Below are 12,827 nucleotides of genomic sequence, written 5' to 3' on the forward strand. Positions count from 1 at the left end.
CCTTATTTAAGAAAGGATGTACTGACATTGGAGAGGGTTCAGAAGATGTTCACGAGAATGATTCCAGGAATGAAACGCTTATCGTATGAGGAACGATTGATGGCTCTGGGCCTGTATTCATTGGAATTTAGAAGAATGAGGGTAATTCTCATTGAAACCCATCAAATGATGAAAGGCCTAGATAGAGCAGATGTGGAGAGCATGTTTCCTATCACCAGAGGGCAGCTCCTCCGAATAGAGGGATGTTCCTTTAGAACAGAGATGAGGAAGTAATTCTTTAGCCGGGGGTGGTGAACCTCTGGAGTTCATTGGAGGCCAGCTCATTGGGAGTATTTAGGGCAGAGATTGATTGATTGATTAGTCAGGGCTTGAAAGGCTATGGAGAGAAAGCAGGAGATTGGGGTTGAGAGGGATATGGTTCAGCCATGATGAAATGGTGGAGCAGACTTGATGGACTGAATGGCCTAATTCTCCTCCTATGTCTTAAGATCATATGGTCTTAATGCGAGAGGCATAGATAGAATATACTGTCTGTATCTTTTTCCTGGGGTAGGAATGTCTCATACCAGTGCCAGAGGGCGTGCATTTCAGGTGAGGGGGTAATTTCAAAGGAGATGTGAAGGGTAAGTTTTTTGCCTGGAATGTTCGGCCTGGGGTGTTGGTAGAGGCAGAAATGTAATGGACTTTGAGGGGGATTATGAGGGGGATAGATAGAGTTGACGTGGATAGGCTTTTTCCATTGAGAGTAGGGAGATTCAAACAAGAGAACATGAGTTGAGAGGGGGCAAATGTTTAGGGGTAACACGAGGGGGAAATTTCTTTATTCAGAGAGTGGTAGCTGTGTGGAACGAGCTTCCAGTAGAAGTGGTAGAGGCAGTTTTGGTATTGTCATTTAAAGTAAAATTGGATAGGTATATGAATAGGAAAGGAATGGAGGGTTATGGGCTGAGTGTGGGTCAGTGGGACTAGGTGAGAGTAAGCATTTGGCATGGACTAGAAGGGCCGAGATGGCCTGTTTCTGTACTCTAATTGTTATATGGGTATATATTTTAAAGTAGTGATGGAAAGGGACATATCTGGTCCACAAGTTCCAAATTAGGGCAAGACAAAATGTTGACAGTATTAGACAGGAACTGACACTACTTGATTGATTCTATTACGGTTACTATTCTGATCTGCATTTGTTGAGTATGCCCACAGGAAAATGAATGTCAGGATAGTATATGGTGACATATATAAATTTTGATAATAAATTTACTTTGAACTTTGATTGGAGTAGGATTCTTGTGGACAAAAAAGGGTCATTTGTCAAGTGGGAGGCTTTTAAAAGTTGTATATCAAAAGTTTTCTTGACTGGAACCAGGTTGGTCTGGAACTACGTGATAGTGGTGGTCAGGAATTTTCTGAGCTAGAAAATGGAGCTATGATTTTTGATTGTCTTAAACTTACAGAGGGTGAACAATGGAGACCAATCACGTGTGGTGAGGAATATGAGATTGGCCAGGAGTGGTGTGGCATATGAGATTGGCCAGGATTCGTGTGGAATATGAGATTAAAGGTAATAATGCAATCTTCTGAGCTAAGGCAGGGCTGGGAGGAACTGGGCAATGCTTACAGGAGTTGCAAGTGGACCGTGTGAATCATGTTGAGGTAATAGGATCTTCAGCTCATCTCTGCGTCAAATCTGCAGGTTGCAGTTGAGAGTTGGCAGGACGAGGTGTGAAATCACTGGTTCTGGCAATTTGAGGCAGGATCTGAAAATTATAGCTTTTGTGTTCCTGATGTTCAATTGAGGGATATCGCTCTCCTTCCTACCTGATGTGGTATAAGCAGCCTGATATGCCAGTACCATCTTTGGGCTGAAGAGAGCTGCAGCCGGGTGGAGTTGGGATCAGTGCACATGTGGATATGTTGTCACTGAGAAGCAGATATTGATGAGAAGGGAAATGGTACCAGTGGAGATACACTGAGAGATAAATATTCTGGCCACAAGAGCAGAGCAGAGGCTCAGTGTCTTGTGACACGTGACTTGTTTCCTCATACCCCAAAGCCTTGCCATCAACTATGAATCAGGAGCATGATTAAATGCTGCCTGTGTTGCTTGGATGAATGGACTGAAGAACAGGATATCACTCAGCTTGCTTGGCATCCAGCTCACTGTTCATTCACACTGCACTTTGGCTGCAGAATATATCTTCTACAAAATGCGTTGCAATTACTCAGACAGACTACTCCAACGTGACAATCTCTTCCCACCAGGAATGACAGCAGCTTCGGGTACATAGGACAACTATCAAAGGTTCCTCTCCAAATTCCTTATCAGACTGACTTGAAAACCTATTGCTCCTTGGCCAAAATACGAGATCTCTCTTTTCATTAAGACACTGGCACCTTCACAGCAAACATTACAATGTTTTAAGGTGGCAGCTTGCCACCATCTTATCAAAACAATCTGGGTAGGCGTAGTTGCTGACCTTATATAATTTCCAAACAATGATCACACATAATAAAAGGCTGATTCCAGGATTGAAAGGGTTAAGGAAAAGGTTGAGCAGCTTGGGTCTAATCCTTGGAGTTTAGAAAAGTGAAATGTATAATATTCATGGGGATTTGACATAGTGATTATTGGGAGATTAGAATAAGAGGAGATAGATTCAGAATTCAGCAGATTGTCTGGAAGAATTCAGTAGATTGTTTTCATCCAACAAGCATTTTGTATCATGTATGCACTGGTATTTAGTTCTGATGGGATAAACCAACCAATTTGTTGCAATGTACAATTTTACTATAAAAATAGATTTTTTAAAAGAAATTTCCATTTGGTTTTCAAGGTTTAGCAAAAAATGACACTGATATTTTGAAGAGATGCATGACAAGGTAAGAGAATTTTGATCACTCACATGACGACATTGATAAATTTGCAGCAGCAGTGTCAATAGGCAGGAATCTATGAAGGTGTGGTATTGAAAATAAATGTTGGCTCGACTGAGCAAAAGAGTTTCTTCCCTCATATTGCATTTCACTTGCTCAGACCTCCTTTACTAATACTTCTTAAACAGAATTCAAATTCTCAAATTGCCCCGGCTAATTTATAAGATTATAAGATCAAGGAACAGAATTACACCCGTTCTGGCTGATCTAATTTTCTTCATGGCTGATCTAATTTTCCTCTCAGCCCCAATCTCCTCCCCCTCTCCCTGTATCCCTTTTATGCCCTGACTAATCAAGAATCTATCAACATCTGCCTTAAATATACATAAAGACTTGACCTCCACAGCTGCCTGTGGCAAAGAATTCCACAGATTCACCACTCTCAGGCTGAAGAAGTTCCTCCACATCTCTGTTCTAACAGGATGCCCCTCTATTCTGAGGCTGCCTGAGACTCTCCCATCATAGGAAACATTCTCTCCACATCTACTCCATCAAGGCCTTTCACCATTTAATAGGTTTCAATGAGGTCACTCCTCATTCTTCTGAATTCCAGTGAGTACAGTTTCAGATACATCAAAAGCTCCTTATATGACAAGCCATTCAACCCTGGAATAATTTTTGTGAACGTCCTTTGAACCCGCTCCAGTTTCAGCACATATTTTCTTAGATGAGGAGCCCAAAACATCTCACAATATTCCAAGTGCGGCCTCACCGGTACTTTATAAAGCCTCAACATTACATCCTTGCTTTTATATTCTAGTCCTCTTGAAATAATACCATAAGATCATAAGACATAGGAGTAGAATTAGGCCATTGGCCTATCAAGTCAGCTCTGCTATTCAATCATGGCTGACACATTTTCCCCTCCTCAGCCCCATTCCCTGGCCTTCTCCCTGTAACCTTTGATGCCATGTCTAATCAAGAACTTATCAACCCCTGCCTTAAAAACACCCAACGACCTGGCCTCCACAGCTGCCTGTGGTAATAAAGTCCACAAATTCACCACCCTCTGGCTAAAGAAATTTCTCTGCAACTCTGTTTTGAATGGACACCCCACTATCCTGAGGCTGTGTCCTCTTGTCCCAGACTCCCCTAACACGGGAAACATCCTTTCCACATCTACTCTGTCAAGGCCTTTCAACATTCGAAAAGTTTCAATGAGATCCCCCCTCATCCTTCCAAATTCCAGTGAGTTCATCCTTGTGAACCTCCTCTGAATTCTCTCCAATGCCAGCACATCTTTTCTTAGACGAGGAGCCCAAAACTGTTCACAATACTCAAGGTGCCTTATAACGTCTCAGCATTGCATCCCTGCTCTTGTATTCTAGACCTCTTGAAATGAATGCTAACATGGCATTTGCATTCCTCACCACTGACTCAATCTGCCCCTCTGCATATCAGAATTTTGGATTTTCTCCCTATTTAGAAAATAGTCTGCACATTTATTTCTACTACCAAAGTGCATGACCATACATTTTCCAACATTGTATTTCATTTGCCACTCTCTTGCCCATTCTCCTAATCTGTCTAAGTCCTTCTGCAGCCTACCTGTTTCCTCAGCACTACCTGCCCTCCACCAATCTTTGTATCATCTGTAAACTTGGCAACAAAGCTATCTATTTCATCATTTAAATCATTTCTATACAGCATAAGAAGAGGTGGTCCCAACACTGACCCCTGTGACCACTAGTCACTGGCAGCCGACCAGACAAGGATCCTTTTGTTCCCATTCGTTGCCTCCTACCAATCAGCCAATGCTCGAACCATGCTGGTAACTTCCCTGTAATAGCATGGGCTCTTAACTTGGTAAGCAGCCTCATGTGTGGCACCTTGTCAAAGACCTTCTGAAAGTCCAAATATACAACATCCACTACATCTCCTTTATCTATCCTACTTGTAATCTCCTCAAAGAATTCCAACAGGTTTGTCTGGCAGGATTTTCCCTGAATGAAACCATACTGACTTAGTACTATCTTGTCCTGTGTCACCATCCTTAACAATTGACTTCAATGTCTTCCCAACCACTGAGCTACACATGCAAGTTACTGGAGGAACTCAGCAGGCCAGGCTGCATCTAGGAAAAGAGTACGGTAAACATTTTGGGCCAAAATGTTCACTTAGTTCATCAGCCATCTCCTTGTCCCCATTATTATTTCCCCTGCCTCCTTTTCTAGAAGTCCTATATCCACTCTCATCTCTCTTTTATTTTTTACATCTTGAAAAAGCTTTTATTGTCCACTTTGATATTGTTTGCTAGCTTACTTTCATATTTCATCTTTTCCCTCCTAATGATTCTTATAGTTGCTCTCTGAAGATTTTTAAAAGCTTCCCAATCTTTTATCTTCCTACTAATTTTTGCTTTGTTGTATGCCCTCTCTTTTGCTTTTACATTAGCTTTGACTTCTCTTGTCAGCCACAGTTGTACTATTTTGCCATTTGAGTATTTCTCTGTTTTTGGAATACATCTATCCTGCACCTTCTTCGTTTTTCCCAGAAACTCTTGCCATTGCTGCTCTGCTGTCATCCCTGCCAGCATCTCCTTCCAATTTACTTTGGCCAATTCCTCTCTCAAACCACTGTAATTTCCTTTACTCCACTAAAATACCGCTATTTCATACTTTACTCTCCCCCTGTCAAGTTTCAGGTAGAACTCAATCATATTGCGTTAACTGCCTCCTAAGGTAACTTTTACCTTGAGCTCCCTAATCACCCCTGGTTCATCACTTAACACCCAATCCAGTAGAGCTGATTCTCCAGTCGGCTCAATGACAAACTGCTCTAAAAAGCCATCACTCAGGTATTCTACAAACTCACTCTCTTGAGATCCATTTCCAATCTGATTTTCCCAGTCGACCTGCATGATGATCATAACATTGTCCTTTTGACATGCCTTTTCTATTTCCTGCTGTAATCAATGGTCCACGTCCTAGTTTGGTAGGCCTGTATCTAACTACCATCAACGTCCTTTTACCCTTTCAGTTTCTTAACTCAACCCTCAAGGATTCAATGTCTTCCAATCCTATCTCACATCTTTCTACTGATTTGATGCCATTCTTTACCAGCAGAGCCACACCACCCCCTCTGCCTACCTTCCTACCCCTCTGATACAAACTGTAACCTCGGACATTCAACTACAACCATCCTTCAGCCACGATTCTGTGATGGCCACAACATCATACCTGACAATCTGTAAAGTGCAACAAGATCATCCATCTTATTTCTTATATTCTGTGCATTGTGACATAACACTATGAGTACTGTATTTGCTACCCTTTTTGATTCTGCATCCCTAATTCTGCATCTGACAAGAGAGGGAGGGGAGAACATCAAAAAGTGGAGAGCACCCCCGTGGCTGTCCCCCTCAACAATAACTACTCCATTTTGAGTACTGTTGGGGGGGGGGGGATGACCTACCTGGGAGAAGTAGCAGTGGCCATTCCTCTGGCACTGAGTCTGGCCCTGTGGTTCAGAACAGTAGGGAACAGAAGAGGATGGCAGCAGTTATTAGGGACTCTATAGTCAGGGAGACAGATAGATGATTCTGTGGACATGTAAAGGAAACATGGGTGGTAGTTTGGCTCCCAGGTGTCAGGGTCCCAGATGTTTCTGAATGTGTCCACAATATCCTGAAAAGGGAGGGTGTGCAGCCAGAAGTCGTGTCATAGGTAGAAAAAGGGAGGAGGTCCTGAAAAAGTAATACAGGGAGTTAAGAAGGAAGTGAGAAGCAGGACCTCAAGAATAGTAATCTCAGAATTGCTGCCTGTGCCATGTGACAGAGAGGAGAGGAGTAGAAGGAGATGGCAGATAAATGCTTGGCTGAAGAATTGGAACAGAGAGCAATTGGAGCAACTGGAGGAATTGGAGCAGGGAGCTCCTTCCCACCCTCCCCCCACCTTCTTTATCGGGCCCCTGCCCCCACCCTCTTCAGTCCTGACGAAGGGTCTCGGCCCGAAACGTTGACCGCTCGTTTTCACGGATGCTGCCCGACCTGCTGAGCTCCTCCAGCTTGTCGGGTTGCTTTGACCACAGCGTCTGTAGTGCACTTTGTGTGAACAATTGGGACCTCTTCTGGGGCAGGTGGGACCTGTACAAAAGGGACGGTTTGCACTTGAATCCGAGGGGGACCAATATTCTTGTAGGCAAGTCTAGAACTGTTGGGAGTGGTTTAACCTAATAAGGCAGGGGGATGGGAACCAGTATATAGAGCTGAGGATGAGCCAGCAAGTTTATGAGATGATGGGTGTAACATGAATGTAAGGGAGGACAAGCCAATGACTGGGTACAAACACATTCAGCGCGAAGAGTTAAATTGTACAGCAGATGCAAAATTCAAAAAGGCGAAGGATGCAGCACTGAAAGTCCTGTGTTTAAATGCGTGTAGCATTTGGGAACGAGGTGGATGTACTTGTGGTGCAATTAGAGACTGGTTGATATGACGTTGTGGGCATCACTGAGTCATGGCTGAAAGAAGGACATGGTTGGGAGCTTAACGTCAAAGGACAGGTAGGAAGGCATAGGTGGTGGTGTGGCTGTGTTGGTAAGAGATGAAATTACATCCTTAGGAAGAGGTAATGTAGGGTTAGAGAATGTTGAATCTTTGTAGGTGGAGTTAAGAAATTGACAGGGTAAAAGAAAATATTATGGGAATAATATATGGGTCTCCAAATAATAGCCAAGACGTAGGGTTGAGATTACAGAGAGAGCAAGGGAGGGAATTTGTTGAATGCCTACGAGATGGCTTTTTAGAGCAGTTTGTGCTTGAGCATACTCAGGGAAAGGCCATCTTAGATTATACATTGTGTAAAAATCCAGATCTTATTAGGGAGCCTAATGTAAAGGGATCCTTAGGAGGTCATAATATGATTGAATTCATAATGCAATTTGAGAGGGAGAAGTGTAAGTCACATGTATCAGTATTGCAATGGAATAAAGGGAATTACAGAGGCGTGAGAGAGGGGCTTGCCCAGGTGGATCGGAGGAGAATACTGGCGGGGATGATGGCAGAGCAAAGATGGCTCAAGCTTCTGAAGAGAATTTACAAGGCACAGGAACGATATGTCCTACAGAGGAAGAAGTTCTTAGATGGCAGGGGAGGCAACCGTGATTGAGAAAGGAAGTTAAGGACTGCATAAAAGCCAAGGAAAGGGCATATATAAGGAAGCAAAAGTGAGTGGGAAGTTGGATGATTCGGGAGCTTTTAAAGTCCAACAAAAGGCCACTAAAAAAACTATTAAAAGGGAAAAGATGACAAAGGAGAGGCAGTAGATATCATTTACCTGGATTTTCAGAAGGCATTTGATAAGGTCCCACACTTGAGGCTGCTTAACAAGATAAAATCCTATGGTGTTATAAGAAATATACTGGCATGGATAGTGGAATGGCTGACAGGCTGGAGGCAGTGAGTGGGAATAAAAGGGGCCTTTTCTGGTTGGCTGCCAGTGATGAGTGGTGTTCCTCAGGGGTCAGTATTGGAACTGGTACTTTTCACATTGTTTGTTAATGATTTGGATAATGGAATTGGTGGCTTTGTGGCAAAGTTTGTGGATGATATGAAGATAGGTGGAGGGATCGGTAATGCTGAAGAAGCAATGGGATTGCAACAGGACTTAGACAAATTGGAAGAATGGGCAAAAAAGTAGCAGATGGAGTACAGTGTTGGGAAATGTATGATAATGCATTTTGGTAAAAGGAACAATAGTGCAGACTATTATCTAAAAGGGGAGAAGGTTCAAATATCAGAGGCACAGAGGGACTTAGGAGTCCTCGTGCAAGACTTCCAGAAGGTTAATTTACAGGTTGAGTCTGTGGTAAAGAAGGCAAATGCAATGTTGGCATTTATTTCAAGGGAAATAAAATATAAAAGCAAGGAGATAATTCTGAGGCATTATAAGACACTGGTCAGGATGCACTTGGAATATTGTCAACAGTTCTTGAAGAGTGGAGAGACATTTGGAATTTTCGAGTCTTCCGGAACCATTCCAGAATCTAGTGATTCTTGAAAGATCATTACTGATGCCTCCACAATCTGTTCAGCCACCTCTTTCAGAACCCTGGGGTGTCCACTATCTAGTGCAGATAACTTATCTACCTTCAGACCTTTCAGTTTCCCAAGAACCTTCTCCCTATTTTTGGTAATTTCACACTTCATGCCTCCTGACACCTAAAATTTCCATCTCACAGCTAGTGTCATCCACACAAAAAATTATGCAAAATATTTATTCAGTTCATCCGCCATTCCCCAGTACCCCATTTCTACTTTTCCAGCATTGTTATCCGGTGGTCTGATATCGACTCTTCCTGCTCTTCTATTAATTGCAGATCACTGCTTCATCCTGTATCCTTATTAATCCATTGTTCTCATTTCAGGAAGAATGTCACATTACAGGAGCAAGCAATAGAGGTAAATTAATTCAAAACTTTAATTATCATTTTAAACAATGCAAAAAAGCTTATCCCCAGGGCATAATACATGGGGCATAATTTTAATGATACATCAGAGCCTAATTTAAGGTGATTGGAGTAAAGTATAAGGGGGGGTGTCAGAGGGAAGTTTTTACACAGAGAGTAGTGGGTGCATGGAATGCCCTGCTGGGGTGGTGGGAGAGGCAAATACTTAAGGGACTCTTAGATAAGCACAGGGATGATAGAAAAATGGAGGAGTAGGAATGAAGAGTTAGATGGAGTAGGTTAAAAGGTTGGCAGAATATTGTGGGCTGAAGGGCCTATACTGTTCTAATCAGAACAACACACGCAAAATGCTGGTGGAACACAGCAGGTCAGGTAGCATCTATAAGGAAAAGCACTGTCGACGTTTCGGGCTGAGACCCTTCATCAGGACTAACTGAAAGGAGAGCTACTAGGAGATTTGAAAGTAGTGGGGGGAGGGGGAAATGCGATATGATAGGAGAAGACCGGAGAGGGTGGGATGAAGCTAAGAGCTGGAAAGGTGATTGGTGAAAGTGATACAGAGCTGGAGAAGGGAAAGGATCATGGGACGGGAGGCCACGGGAGAAAGAAAGTGGGGGGGGGGGAACACCAGAGGGAGATGGAGAACAGGCAGAGTGATGGGCAGAGAGAAAGAAAAAAAAACAAACAACTAAATATATCAGGGATGGGGTAAGAAAGGGAGGAAGGGCATTAACGGAAGTTAGAGAAGTCAATGTTCATGCCATCAGGTTGGAGGCTACCCAGCCAGTATATAAGGTGTTGTTCCTCCAACCTGAGTTTGGATTCATCTTGACAGTAGAGGAGGCCATGGACAGACATATCAGAATGGGAATGGGATGTGGAATTAAAATGTGTGGCCACTGGGAGATCCTGCTTTCTCTGGTGGACTGAGCGTAGGTGTTCAGCGAAATGGTCTCCCAATCTGCGTCGGGTCTCACCAATATATAAAAGGTCACACTGGGAGCACCGGATGCAGTATACCACACCAGCCGACTCACAGGTGAAGTGTCGCCTCACCTGGAAGGACTGTCTGGGACCCTGAATGGTGGTGAGGGAGGAAGTGTAAGGGCAGGTGTAGAACTTGTTCCACTTACAAGGATAAGTGCCAGGAGGGAGATTGGTGGGAAGGCATGGGGGGAGACGAGTGGACAAGGGAGTCGTGTAGGGAGCGATCCCTGCAGAAAGCAGAAAGTGGGGGGAGAGAAAGATGTGCTTGGTAGTGGGATCCCTTTGGAGGTGGCAGAAGTTACGGAGAATTGTACGTTGGACCTGGAATTTGAATTTCCAGCATCTCCAGATTTCCTTGTATTTGTTCTAATCAGAAGTTTATTTTGATGCTGTTGGTGATTTAAAAACATTTGTGCCCTGATTTCAACCTGGTCTTTATCCATGATTCTGGAAATGCCCTGGTAAATGACCAGGGTATCCTGTCACTCCTTATTAAGACTGGAAGACTCATACAGCATGGAAGCAGTACATGTCCACACTGAGCAGTGGACACCCACCTGTACTGGGGAATTCAGCTGTTCGTGTAGAACCTCCTTAAACGCTGACAGCGACTCTGCTTCTGCTGCTCTCCCTGGCAACGTATTCCAGGTGCTCACATCTCCCTGGGTGAAAAAAGTTCTTTTCTATACAGCACTTCTTCTTTACTTCCCCACTCCAGCATAAAAACTGTTGGCTCTTATCGAGTATTGTAAGGTCTAGATAAAATGAATGTGGTGAGGGTGTTTCCTATAGTGGGGGAGTCTAGACCAGAGGGCACAGATAGAGTGGATGTGGAGAGGATGTTTCCTATGGTGGGGGAGTCTAGGACCAGAGGACACAGATAGAGTGGATGTGGAGAGGATGTTTCCTATAGTGGGGGAGTCTAGGACCAGAGGGCACAGATAGAGTGGATGCGGAGAGGATGTTTCCTATAGTGGGGGAGTCTAGGACCAGAGGGCACAGATGGAGTGGATGTGGAGAGGATGTTTCCTATAGTGGGGGAGTCTAGGACCAGAGGACACAGATAGAGTGGATGTGGAGAGGATGTTTCCTATAGTGGGGGAGTCTAGGACCAGAGGGCACAGATAGAGTGGATGTGGTGAGTGTGTTTCCTACAGTGGGGGAGTCTAGGACCAGAGGGCACAGATAGAGTGGATGTGGAGAGGATGTTCCCTACAGTGGGGGAGTCTAGGACCAGAGGGCACAGATAGAGTGGATGTGGAGAGGATGTTTCCTATGGTGGGGAAGTCTAGGACCAGAGGACACAGATAGAGTGGATGTGGAGAGGATGTTTCCTATAGTGGGGGAGTCTAGGACCAGAGGACACAGATAGAGTGGATGTGGAGAGGATGTCTCCTATAGTGGGGGAGTCTAGGACCAGAGGACACAGATAGAGTGGATGTGGTGAGGGTGTTTCCTACAGTGGGGGAGTCTAGGACCAGAGGGCACAGATAGAGTGGATGTGGAGAGGATGTTTCTTATAGTGGGGGAGTCTAGGACCAGAGGACACAGATAGAGTGGATGTGGAGAGGATGTTTCCTATAGTGGGGGAGTCTAGGACCAGAGGACACAGATAGAGTGGATGTGGAGAGGATGTTTCCTATAGTGGGGGAGTCTAGGACCAGAGGGCACAGATAGAGTGGATGCAGAGAGGATGTTTCCTATAGTGGGGGAGTCTAGGACCAGAGGACACAGATAGAGTGGATGTGGAGAGGATGTTTCCTATAGTGGGGGAGTCTAGGACCAGAGGGCACAGATGGAGTGGATGTGGAGAGGATGTTTCCTTTAGTGGGGGAGTCTAGGACCAGAGGACACAGATAGAGTGGATGTGGAGAGGATGTTTCCTATAGTGGGGGAGTCTAGGACCAGAGGGCACAGATAGAGTGGATGTGGTGAGGGTGTTTCCTACAGTGGGGGAGTCTAGGACCAGAGGGCACAGATAGAGTGGATGCAGAGAGGATGTTTCCTATGGTGGGGGAGTCTAGGACCAGAGGGCACAGATAGAGTGGATGTGGTGAGGGTGTTTCCTATAGTGGGGGAGTCTAGGACCAGAGGGCACAGATAGAGTGGATGCAGAGAGGATGTTTCCTATGGTGGGGGAGTCTAGGACCAGAGGACAGAGATAGTGGATGTGGAGAGGATGTTTCCTATGGTGGGGGAGTCTAGGACCAGAGGACACAGATAGAGTGGATGTGGAGAGGATGTTTCCTATAGTGGGGGAGTCTAGGACCAGAGGACACAGATAGAGTGGATGTGGAGAGGATGTTTCCTATAGTGGGGGAGTCTAGGACCACAGATAGAGTGGATGTGGTGAGGATGTTTCCTACAGTGGGGGAGTCTAGGACCAGAGGGCACAGATAGAGTGGATGTGGAGAGGATGTTTCCTACAGTGGGGGAGTCTAGGACCAGAGGGCACAGATAGAGTGGATGTGGTGAGGGTGTTTCCTACAGTTGGGGAGTCT

The 12,827-nt window shown here is 44.7% G+C and overlaps 1 long non-coding RNA gene across 1 annotated transcript; it reads left to right on the top strand.

The window, feature by feature from the left end:
• The first annotated feature begins 1,473 nt into the window (after window positions 1-1,473).
• LOC132396290 (uncharacterized) lies at window positions 1,474-9,388 on the top strand. Its single transcript, XR_009512930.1, has 3 exons — window positions 1,474-1,558; window positions 2,832-2,877; window positions 9,298-9,388. It is a non-coding gene; the product is annotated as an uncharacterized LOC132396290 (long non-coding RNA).
• The last annotated feature ends 3,439 nt before the right edge of the window (window positions 9,389-12,827 follow it).

The sequence above is a fragment of the Hypanus sabinus genome, chromosome 7, assembly GCF_030144855.1.
Source record: "Hypanus sabinus isolate sHypSab1 chromosome 7, sHypSab1.hap1, whole genome shotgun sequence".
In the NCBI taxonomy this organism is placed as follows: domain Eukaryota; kingdom Metazoa; phylum Chordata; class Chondrichthyes; order Myliobatiformes; family Dasyatidae; genus Hypanus; species Hypanus sabinus.